The 9,842-nt window shown below is 36.3% G+C and overlaps 1 pseudogene; it reads right to left on the bottom strand.

Moving 5' to 3' along the window:
• Positions 1 to 2,901: 2,901 nt before the first annotated feature.
• On the bottom strand, positions 2,902 to 9,313 carry LOC126858558 (opsin, blue-sensitive-like; annotated as a pseudogene).
• Positions 9,314 to 9,842: the final 529 nt, after the last annotated feature.

Genomic DNA, 9,842 nt, shown 5'->3' with positions numbered 1-9,842 from the left:
TCGCTAGTCCTTTCGCTCCGACGGGCGTATATATACGCCCTCGAAGAATGACCATTCATGTACGAAGAGCGTATATATACGCTCTGGAAAAGTGGGCGCGTGGGTACGAAGAGCGTATATATACGCTCTGGAAAAGTGGGCGCGTGGGTACGAAGAGCGTATATATACGCTCTGGAAAAGTGGGCGCGTGGGTACGAAGAGCGTATATATACGCTCTGGAAAAGTGGGCGCGTGGGTACGAAGAGCGTATATATACGTTCATACCATATATACTTTGATTTCATACTTTACATGAGATACTTTTGTTAATCGAGTATCTGGCAACGCTGCATGCCTTAAGCAATTGACTATCATGAAATAAAACACGATTGACAAGACAATATTGTGTTTTGTTTTAACGATACACAGTTTCAGTCTTCTTTAGAACATTGCCAGCGACGGATATATACCAGCAGTTTATAATAGTGGTGATTAAAAGGTTTACTCGAATTTATAATTCAACAATAATTTTGTTAGCTTAATTTTAATAATTCACAGGTAAATATTCAATTTCTGCCTTTGTGATAATATGTTGAGTTTTAAAGTATTTAATTTTTTAGACCCATTATCAAAGCATGGGGAAAAGAAAATTTAAGAGAATATTTTTCGCAAGTGATAGTGGACACGATTCCACGTCCGTACTTCAGTGTCAACTACTCAGTAATGCGGTCCGTTCACAGCGATCACATTGTGGCGCAAGCGCTCCGTAGCGAAAAGGCTAGTCGTATATTTCACGAGAAGCTTCGTGCGTATATATACGTATTCATGGAGCAATGTTTCTTGCTCGCAAGAAAGTTGGATGGTAAGTTAGCACGCTGTCGCGCGTTATTCATTACCTTTGTTCCTTCTGCACGATCGTATCCCGGACAATTGTGAAAAAAAAAATATGTCGCGCGGAACCCAAGACCAACCAAGCTCACTCGTCCGGTATTATGATATTCTTAAAGTTGGACGTTTAAATGAGACTGACTTTTGTGACGATTATTCTCAACTTTACGAGTAATATAGTGGCAGTTTTTAACACGGTTGAATAAATTTCTCATTTCTAATAATATCAGGTGATCAATAATTATAAACAAAGGGTAATTTTTGGAATGTATATACATGTGCATGTATCAAAATAATAATACAGTAGTGCCGGAAATATGCAGTAGCAATTATAATTAGCGTAACAACCAATATTACCGAATCGAGATACATCGAAATACGTCGAAAACATATGAAGATAAAACATGCAAGATAACAAATATAGCATAACGTATCTTTCCCACAAAATATATTCCGAACACATATATGTTTCGTGACACACACATGGAGCGTCATTTTCTGTGAACACTCATATAGCGTATCGCTTTCCCTCGGCAGAGAACGGAAATCCGCGGGGCGAATTAAGGGGATCAAGATAACGAGAGAGTAAGGAGATCCTTTCAATTTTCCGTAACAAGCGCCCATCCAAAGGCTCTCTCATAAAAAAGGAATACGTCTCATCCGTGATATTAGCGCATAAAGGAAAGCGCACATTATGCGTGAATCTTTATATTCGACAAATGTAAAATTTTTGTAGATGATGGTGTCTGTGTGTGTGTGTGAATTATATAAAAAATTAACAATCCGTTTTTTCGTATCAATAGCTGAACTTATCATCGAGAACTAATTCGATTGCGGGATAAAACTTGAACGCGAGCAACAATTATCGAAAGCCTTGATCTTCTCACGGGCGAGCAATTTCTCAGCTGTAGTTGATTTGTAGGACAATATTTTTCCCCGACTAAAAGATAACACATAAACGCGAACGTGCTGTGGTATTCTTCGGAGCTGTCTTCGAGTTGTGCTTGCCTTTTTTTTTCTTTGCTCTTCCTTCATCCATCCTCGCTCTTCTCACCGACTTTCTTTTCTATCCGGGCTTCTTTCGCGCTTCGGGTAGCACGTGACCTCATTCCCAGATAAGACAATGTTTCTCCACTCTCAGAGGACAGAAAGAGATCTCTATCCACTCTATTCACCCAGTAGATAAGTCGTTTTTTGTCTACAAATGGATAGAAAATTTTACACTACCTAAAATGATTGATTTGTTGTGATTCTTGGCTTGGTCTTTAAAATATTGTCAAAAAACTATTTTGTAAGATTCTTTTATTAATTACAGAACTACTTTATACCAGAAAGTCTTCAATTTTTAAATATTTTTTTTATCAGATGAAAGAGAAATATTATTTCAATATGAAACATGATATTGAAAATGTTAGAAAAATAAAATAATAGAAATTTTTATTTTAAAACATAATATCAAAAACTTAAAATATGATTTGCTTTCTTAGAATCTATATATTTTGAATCTAATAAAGTAACTATTTTTAACTATAATCATTTTTGATTATTATTAATAAAATAGTGAGATGATTTTCTTTGAAATGCTTTGACATTTGTAATCAACGATCAATAAAAAATAGGCCAGTCAATAAGGATGGCAGCACAAGACAAGCTTTCATACTCTGCCATCTCTGATAAATTGCAAACAGCATGACTATTAATTGAAGAAAAATTTGAATTGCATCAAGATTAAATTTATTATTGAGAATATGGATGAGGAAGAGGAAGAATTAAATAAGGAGATGAAAAAAATCGTTATATTTGCTCGCATGTATATTTATGTAATAGCTTGACATACGTAAATTAAACAACACGCAATTAATTTTTATTCTCGAGTTTGTTTCCACAAAATAAAAGGAGAGAAATTGTCCGTCTACATTTTTTATAAATAAAATATGTTTTAAGAGAAAAAATATCTAGGCGACCGGTTAAAGTAGCATTCGTAATCAGAACGCGATGCGATAAATCAACATGCTCTCGGCAACTGTCATCGAAGACGCTTGATGAGCGTCAGTGAAATTACATTTCTTCAGCTGTAACTTTCTCGGTTTGCGCCAAGACGGTATCTGCGGTTGCAGGTTCTCGGATCCCCATTCATTTGCAGCGCTTATCTAATTCTTGTCGATGCCTAGACAATGCAAAAATTATTAGATTGAAAAAAAAAGAATTATTTGCTTAGTTGTCATCTATTTGAGATACTCTATTTTGATTATCGAAATTAACAGCTGCTTGGAAATTGCGATTAGAAATAACAAAATGTTAGAGACATATAATCGCCCCACCTAAGATGATTAATTGCATATATCCATGGATTGATGCAGATACCGTCTTAGCAAAAATGGCTGGCAACTTAGTCGAGAGTGGAGTAAACATTTCGCTGTAACATGCGTAAAACATGATTAATATAAAAATAGAAAAAAATACTTTTTGAATCGAAGATTCAATCATTTTGGAAATGGACCATCTTACCGATTTCCTTGGGCTCCCGTTAAAGTGACAACCGCGTACGGTTTCCATGCGAGTAGAAGAGAAAGAAAATTGTAAAAGCAGCTTTCGTGATTCTCATCTTGACGATCCTCTCTTTGTCTTGGTTTGATACGAACGACTTGACGTTCTTCTTGGCCTATACACGCCGGTAAACATGAAATCCTCCGCAAATTGCATACTTTATCGCGACATCAAAGAACAAAATTACGAAGCTACAAAGTTGTTGCTTACTTCGCGAAGCATTTTCTCGTGAGTACGAATAAACTTCAACTGTGAGTAAAAATAAATAATCAAGTAGCATAGATAGGACGTACGTCTAGAAAAATATTGATATTACAAAAGTTCTCGGGTCTCATTGTGTGAGATAATCAAAACTGCACGTAGTTAGGAAATCCTCTGAAAATTGTACGATTTACAGAATATTTTTTTTTAGTAAAATATTTCATGTTTCTAGAGAAGAGAGAGAGAGAGAAATAATAAAATCATCCCGAAATATATATACATCTTATATTACAGTTTTGATAAAATAAATAACGTATAAATAATATATAAAATAAAAATATAGAGAGATTAACCACTCGGAATTAAAATAAGGAGATTATGCAAAAATTAAATATTTTATTGTATTATTTTCAATAATAGAAAGGATATTATTTGTTTGCACATTGACCCCACAATTTTGTCATAGGCATTATCGAGAAGGGCAATGCCCAGAACTACGTAAAGAGAACTATCATCATATCTTGCTTTCTGTTTAGTCTACCATCAATCGGACAGTTAATTGTTCTGTAATACCAAGTATGATATATGTATTATGCAATACAGCCCATTATTGTTGTTATAAATTATGTAATTATAGATTCCGAAAAATACCTTCAGATTGTAAGATTTTTGTTTTATTTCCCAGTTTATTAATCGATATCATCGATATAATTATTTACGATTATTGCATAATACATATAATCTTATCAGAATGTACTAAATTTTAACAAACATATAGCTATTATTTCGTAATTACTCAATAATAATTAATAAAAATTGTGAAAGCTCGACCGTCCCGATCTGTATCGATTGAAAACGATCGCTGCATTGGTGATCGCTTGTCCCATTCCGGAAATCGCGTTGCACAAAGCATATACGTCATATCCAGTCTCCTAATCAATTATTCGTTCCAAGTAGCTGTTTATTACATAGATATTTCCGTTGCCATCAGTAGATCAAATATAGCCAAATTCAAGATGAATATGTTCGATAGCGTTCTCAATGATTTTGATCTAAAATTAATATAGAGAAAATAATATATTTATATATTATGCATTAATTAAATTTTAAATAATAATAATAACAAATTTAAGTAATTATTTTTGAATAAAAATAGAATGGAAAATGCGATAGTATTTCTCGTCGTACGATAAGAACTTTGCGGGTTCTACCGAAACGATTCAGCTTCATGTATAGAGATGGCGGCAGCACCACCATATTGTCGTTTACAATATTAATCAATAAATTTAAAAAATAGTCTAATTTAAAAAAAGAAGAAAATCTTGTAATAATTTTATATATATTTTTATGCTAATCATTAAAATTATATATAATTTTCTCATTTAGATATGTAATAAAACACATTTATAAATCGTAAAATGTATATTTTGCAATTAAATATGCATGCAGTTAAAAGAATTTAATTTATAACTATCCGATACATTTGCAAAGCATTTATATGTAATCATAAAAAATTTATTTTGCGGTTAGATATGTATGTGCTTTGCAAATACACGCCTTAAAGATGTATTGGATAGTTATAAGTTAAATTCTTTTAAATTGCACATTTGTGCTCATAATTTTAAAAATTTTTCATGCTTATAATTAGCTTTTCTTTTAATTGTCAGATTTAAATAACATTTTTGAATAATTATGGAACCAAATTTTTGATGCAAACTTATATATGCTGAAAATCCAAATGACATTCTTGCAGGGGCTGTACATCTCTATTATTCAAAAATACATGGGCTAATCAATATTTGATTATCGAGTTATTGAAATTTGCAAAATTGTTCGAGTGTAATAAATAAAGCTTGTGCGATACAAATTAAATAACGAGGGCTTAATGTTCATTTAAATACACTGGATCTGATTCTCTCAAAATTTTAATCTGAGCTTTATTATCAGCATGATCAATATTGAACACTGAAACATTATCTCGTAAAATTTTTTATAAATCAGAATTGACTTTGAATTTGGCGGAGATCATATCATTGAATAAGATTATAAGATTATATCATTGAATTGTTTAGGATTTTTAAAAACTTAAAAACTTGCTTTTAGATAAAAAAAAAACATGATCACTTATGCAGCAATAGGTGCCAAACACAATGATTGTTTCTGTAATGTTTTATCAAACTGCGATAGAACAAAATCCCGAATTTTTATCTCAAGAAATTAAACAAACAACCAAGAATTTCCATAAGACTTATGTGAGCGTAATTTCTGTCGCTTCCTTCGTGACCGACATTATTACTCCGTCACGACATCGCAAATGTAAAGCAGGTTGTAGGACAAATAGCTTTCGCGTCAACGATAAGAATTGCGACTTTCCCGAATAAGACGACTCGCAAATTCGCTATATCGATCGCAGTACATCGCAACACAAACATGATCCATTTACGCGCGGCAAATTTGTTCATTCCGACGATAAAATCGCCATCGATACGACCAAAAGAACATAACGTCACGAGAAGTTGACGTATCGAACACGAAGGAACTCGAACAATATAATCGCATATGGGCTGAGATTTATATCAGGGCAAAATAATATCGCGGAATCTTGCGGACTCTCTCCGCGTGCAGTCGATATTAAATATTATTACCGCTTGCATTGTTATTTTTATTGTTGCACCATCGCTGCCGGCGGCTATATAGAAAAAAAAAGGATTCGCATTCACATCGCGTAAAATGATGCGCTTTCACGTGCGGCCAACATTAATGATGATGAAAGCTAAGCGAAACGTCGTTGTGCATGTTCCGCCAGTGGATTAATTCCAGCTGAGCGCTAATTGGGATGCCGAGTAATTATTAGTCTTCTCTATCTATCTATCGAGAGATCAAAGTAGCGGCGTAATACTATAACGCGCGCACGATTTGATAATCTGCCTATTTTTCAGAACTTGTAAGCCTCCACTATTATATCGCGATCTCTAAATAAAACGCATCATGCGAATGCATATACACGCGCTTGCCGGGAACTTTTGTGCCTCTCGTTCGCATCGTATCTTTCTCTATCCTCTTTCGTGACGCCAGTATTAGATACTTTACAGCCGCCATAGAATGCCGAATGATTATGCGAAGAATGAAATGGAAAGACGATATGACGTTACACCTACCCGAAAACTCTCTGCTACTGAAAACTAATGTTGTGCATCAACATCTTTCAATGCGAGTCGAGTCGTGAGCTGACAAGCACAAGCTGACGCACCATTTAACGCAAGATAAAGCTCGACTAGTTCTTGGAGGTAACTCGCAAACTCGAATACGGCGGATGCATCGGACGACGTCGATTTCTCTCTTTTCTCTTTACGCCTGATTGACTGTCAGTGTTGGACAGGGACGACGAGTTGCTGGACGAGCTCTGTACCTTTTAAAGCCGTAATAGCCGCGAGAGATTCTTAGATTGAAGTGAGACGTGGCGCGAAGGGATGGGGGCACGTTCCGCAACTTACTTGTCTGGGGCCGCGTCGTTACCGCTCTCTTTTATATGACATTTCGGATCGAGGATGGCGTGCTAGTTGAGAGCTTAATTCGATTTGCGATTTACCGAATGCGAGAAACCTTTAGGTAGGACGCGAAGCTTGTCCGACACGCAAGCGAACGATCCTCGCCGCGCGATTTCTTTCTGCGATGTATCATAATCTCTATTCAAGGTAATAGCGATTATTAGATTGGTCGTTTTGTGCGACGTCAGCGTTGAAATACGCTCATGAAAAGTCTAACTTAATAAACTTATTGGCAAAAAGCAGCTGGGTAACACTTTATACATGATTGCGATCCCTGCCGCAGTTAAGAGACGCGAGGTAAATTAATTTCCGTACCGGAGAGACCTCCCGTGAAGCTAAGTACGTTCATTGCGTATTTATCCTCTGACTAGGCAATATAATGTCGGCTACAAATATCCATTTCCGACAGAATGGAACGTGTTAAGTGGCAAACGCGGGTTGTTACGACAAAAAAACAAAAAAGGAGAGAGTAAGAGAGAGACCGGCGCCTCAAGCAGGGGTTGAAAAAAATCGATTTCCGATATAATAAAATGCAATTTACAGGAGCGCGACCGTCCGTTCCGAATTAATTAAATTTCCTATGTAGATCCTAATCGGTATTTTATTTTGCCTTATTGCGATGCATCCGCCATCGATAACTGCGTGACTCGTAAAACGTAACGTTGCGACAGAATCGACGCGAAAATTCGAACGAGGGCGAGTGCGTTTCCCCACGTTATACCGCGAGTTCGCAGTTAGCCGCAGAGATTTTTCACTCTCGCGGTTACCATGTCGGCGATATACGCGGGGAAATTCATCTCGAAGAGTGCAACCCGGTATATCCGTGCAAGCGACGTGTCTCGCGTTTCCATGGCTGTCCCCGTTCGCGACCGCAGCCTTCACGCATCCACTGGATTAAATCATAAAATTGTCCCGGAACGTTTGCGAATTGCGCTGATTTACGAGCGACACCGCGACTCGTGTTACACTCCTCTCTCGCGCAGGTGCTATCCGTAGCTGTTATCCATCTATTCGTTGGCAATCGTTGGAGACTTTGTTCCGACTCTCTCGCAAGATAAACTGTCTGCTTTTCCTCACCCATCTCGATAAAGATGGTGCAAACGGGAAAAACACCCATCGTCGAAAAAAAAAAAAAATACGACGTAACAGATGAGAGAGTTTTTAAAATAAAATCAGAATTTAATAGTCGCTATATATATATATATATATATATATATATATATATATATATATATGAATGCAATGAAAAATATAGTAATAATAAATCGTATTCTGTGTTGCATTATTCATTTTTATCAAACGTTGTTTTTAAATTAGTCACACATCAGTAACAGTTTTTTCTACATGAGAGTAATATTCGATAAATTTAAGTTTTGCTTGAATTAGGGAAAAAAAATAAAATGCGAATGCGTCATCGTGGAATCTCATTGAGGAATAAAATATAATCGAGAGAATTTGAAGCATCGTTCTCTACGGTATGAAGGGAGCGAACGCGGACGTAGTGCTTTTGCACGATATATTTACGGCTATATTTACGAGCTACATTCGCCCGTGTAATTCACGCGACTTATGAAGCGCCGCTACCATTGTCCGTGATGGAAATTCAGCGGAAAAATTGAATGACAAACAATGGACCTAGTCTGGCCAGATTATGACAACAATGTGAGTGCAGCGAGCGACGCAGCGACGGACGATTGTCTGCGTTGCAGTTTGCGCTTCCATTTCGCCTTTCATAGTCCTATGTACATTCTCGCATTTTCATGTATACTTTCGTGGTTTCTCGATTTTAGATGTCCATCGTCAATACATTGATCCATCGACAAGAGCGCGCGTCGTGATTAAAGTAAAACAATATCGAATTCGTAAAGCCACAGATAATCGATTTCAAATATTACTTACTTGACTTGAGCATTATTACACCTGCCACTATATAGCCACGATATCTCTCGCTTACATCTATTTACTGCCTTGGTCGACGCCTTCCTCTTTTTCATACATTCGTTGACCAATATCCGATTGCCAGCCGATACAAATAGAGATCGATCATGGCTCTGGTTACGACCCAACGAGACATGTGCCAATAGAACCATTTGATTGGACAAAACTATAACCCGTCTTTTTAGGATGATATAACATTGCATTCTATACATATCTTTTTATTCCGACGATTTGATAAGCCACATTGACGACATTCGATCTAGTGAACGGAATTTTGTGATTTTTCAAACGATACAAAAGCCCGACATGAAAGGATAAATTGAATATCAATTTAAATAGACATTTATATATTTATTATTAGACATTTATATATTTATTATTAGAATATTCTAACCGAACGTATAAATGCTGCTGAATTGAAGCATCTCCATTTCGTTAGGTCGTGTGTTTATCATGACCCAAGTGGCAAGACTTGTCACATATTCTCCTTGCAACACACATGAGACCTTAAACTGTTGCCTAGTTTGCGCGGATCTGGGTCGTTTCCGGCGCAGAGCGGGATAGGAATAGGATATTGATCGCTGTCATAAATATAGGAAACTAAAGTATTAATGGCCAAGACTCGTGGGATAAACTGTATCTTACTTCGTTTACCTTCGACCTTTCATTCCGGAACGTCTTTATCGTTGTCTCGCTAAAGCGCGTTGATTCTCACTCCCCCTTATATATGATCTTTAACCA

This window comes from Cataglyphis hispanica, chromosome 26 (genome assembly GCF_021464435.1).
Source record: "Cataglyphis hispanica isolate Lineage 1 chromosome 26, ULB_Chis1_1.0, whole genome shotgun sequence".
NCBI lineage: Eukaryota > Metazoa > Arthropoda > Insecta > Hymenoptera > Formicidae > Cataglyphis > Cataglyphis hispanica.
This window is presented reverse-complemented; position numbering and strand designations above follow the sequence as displayed.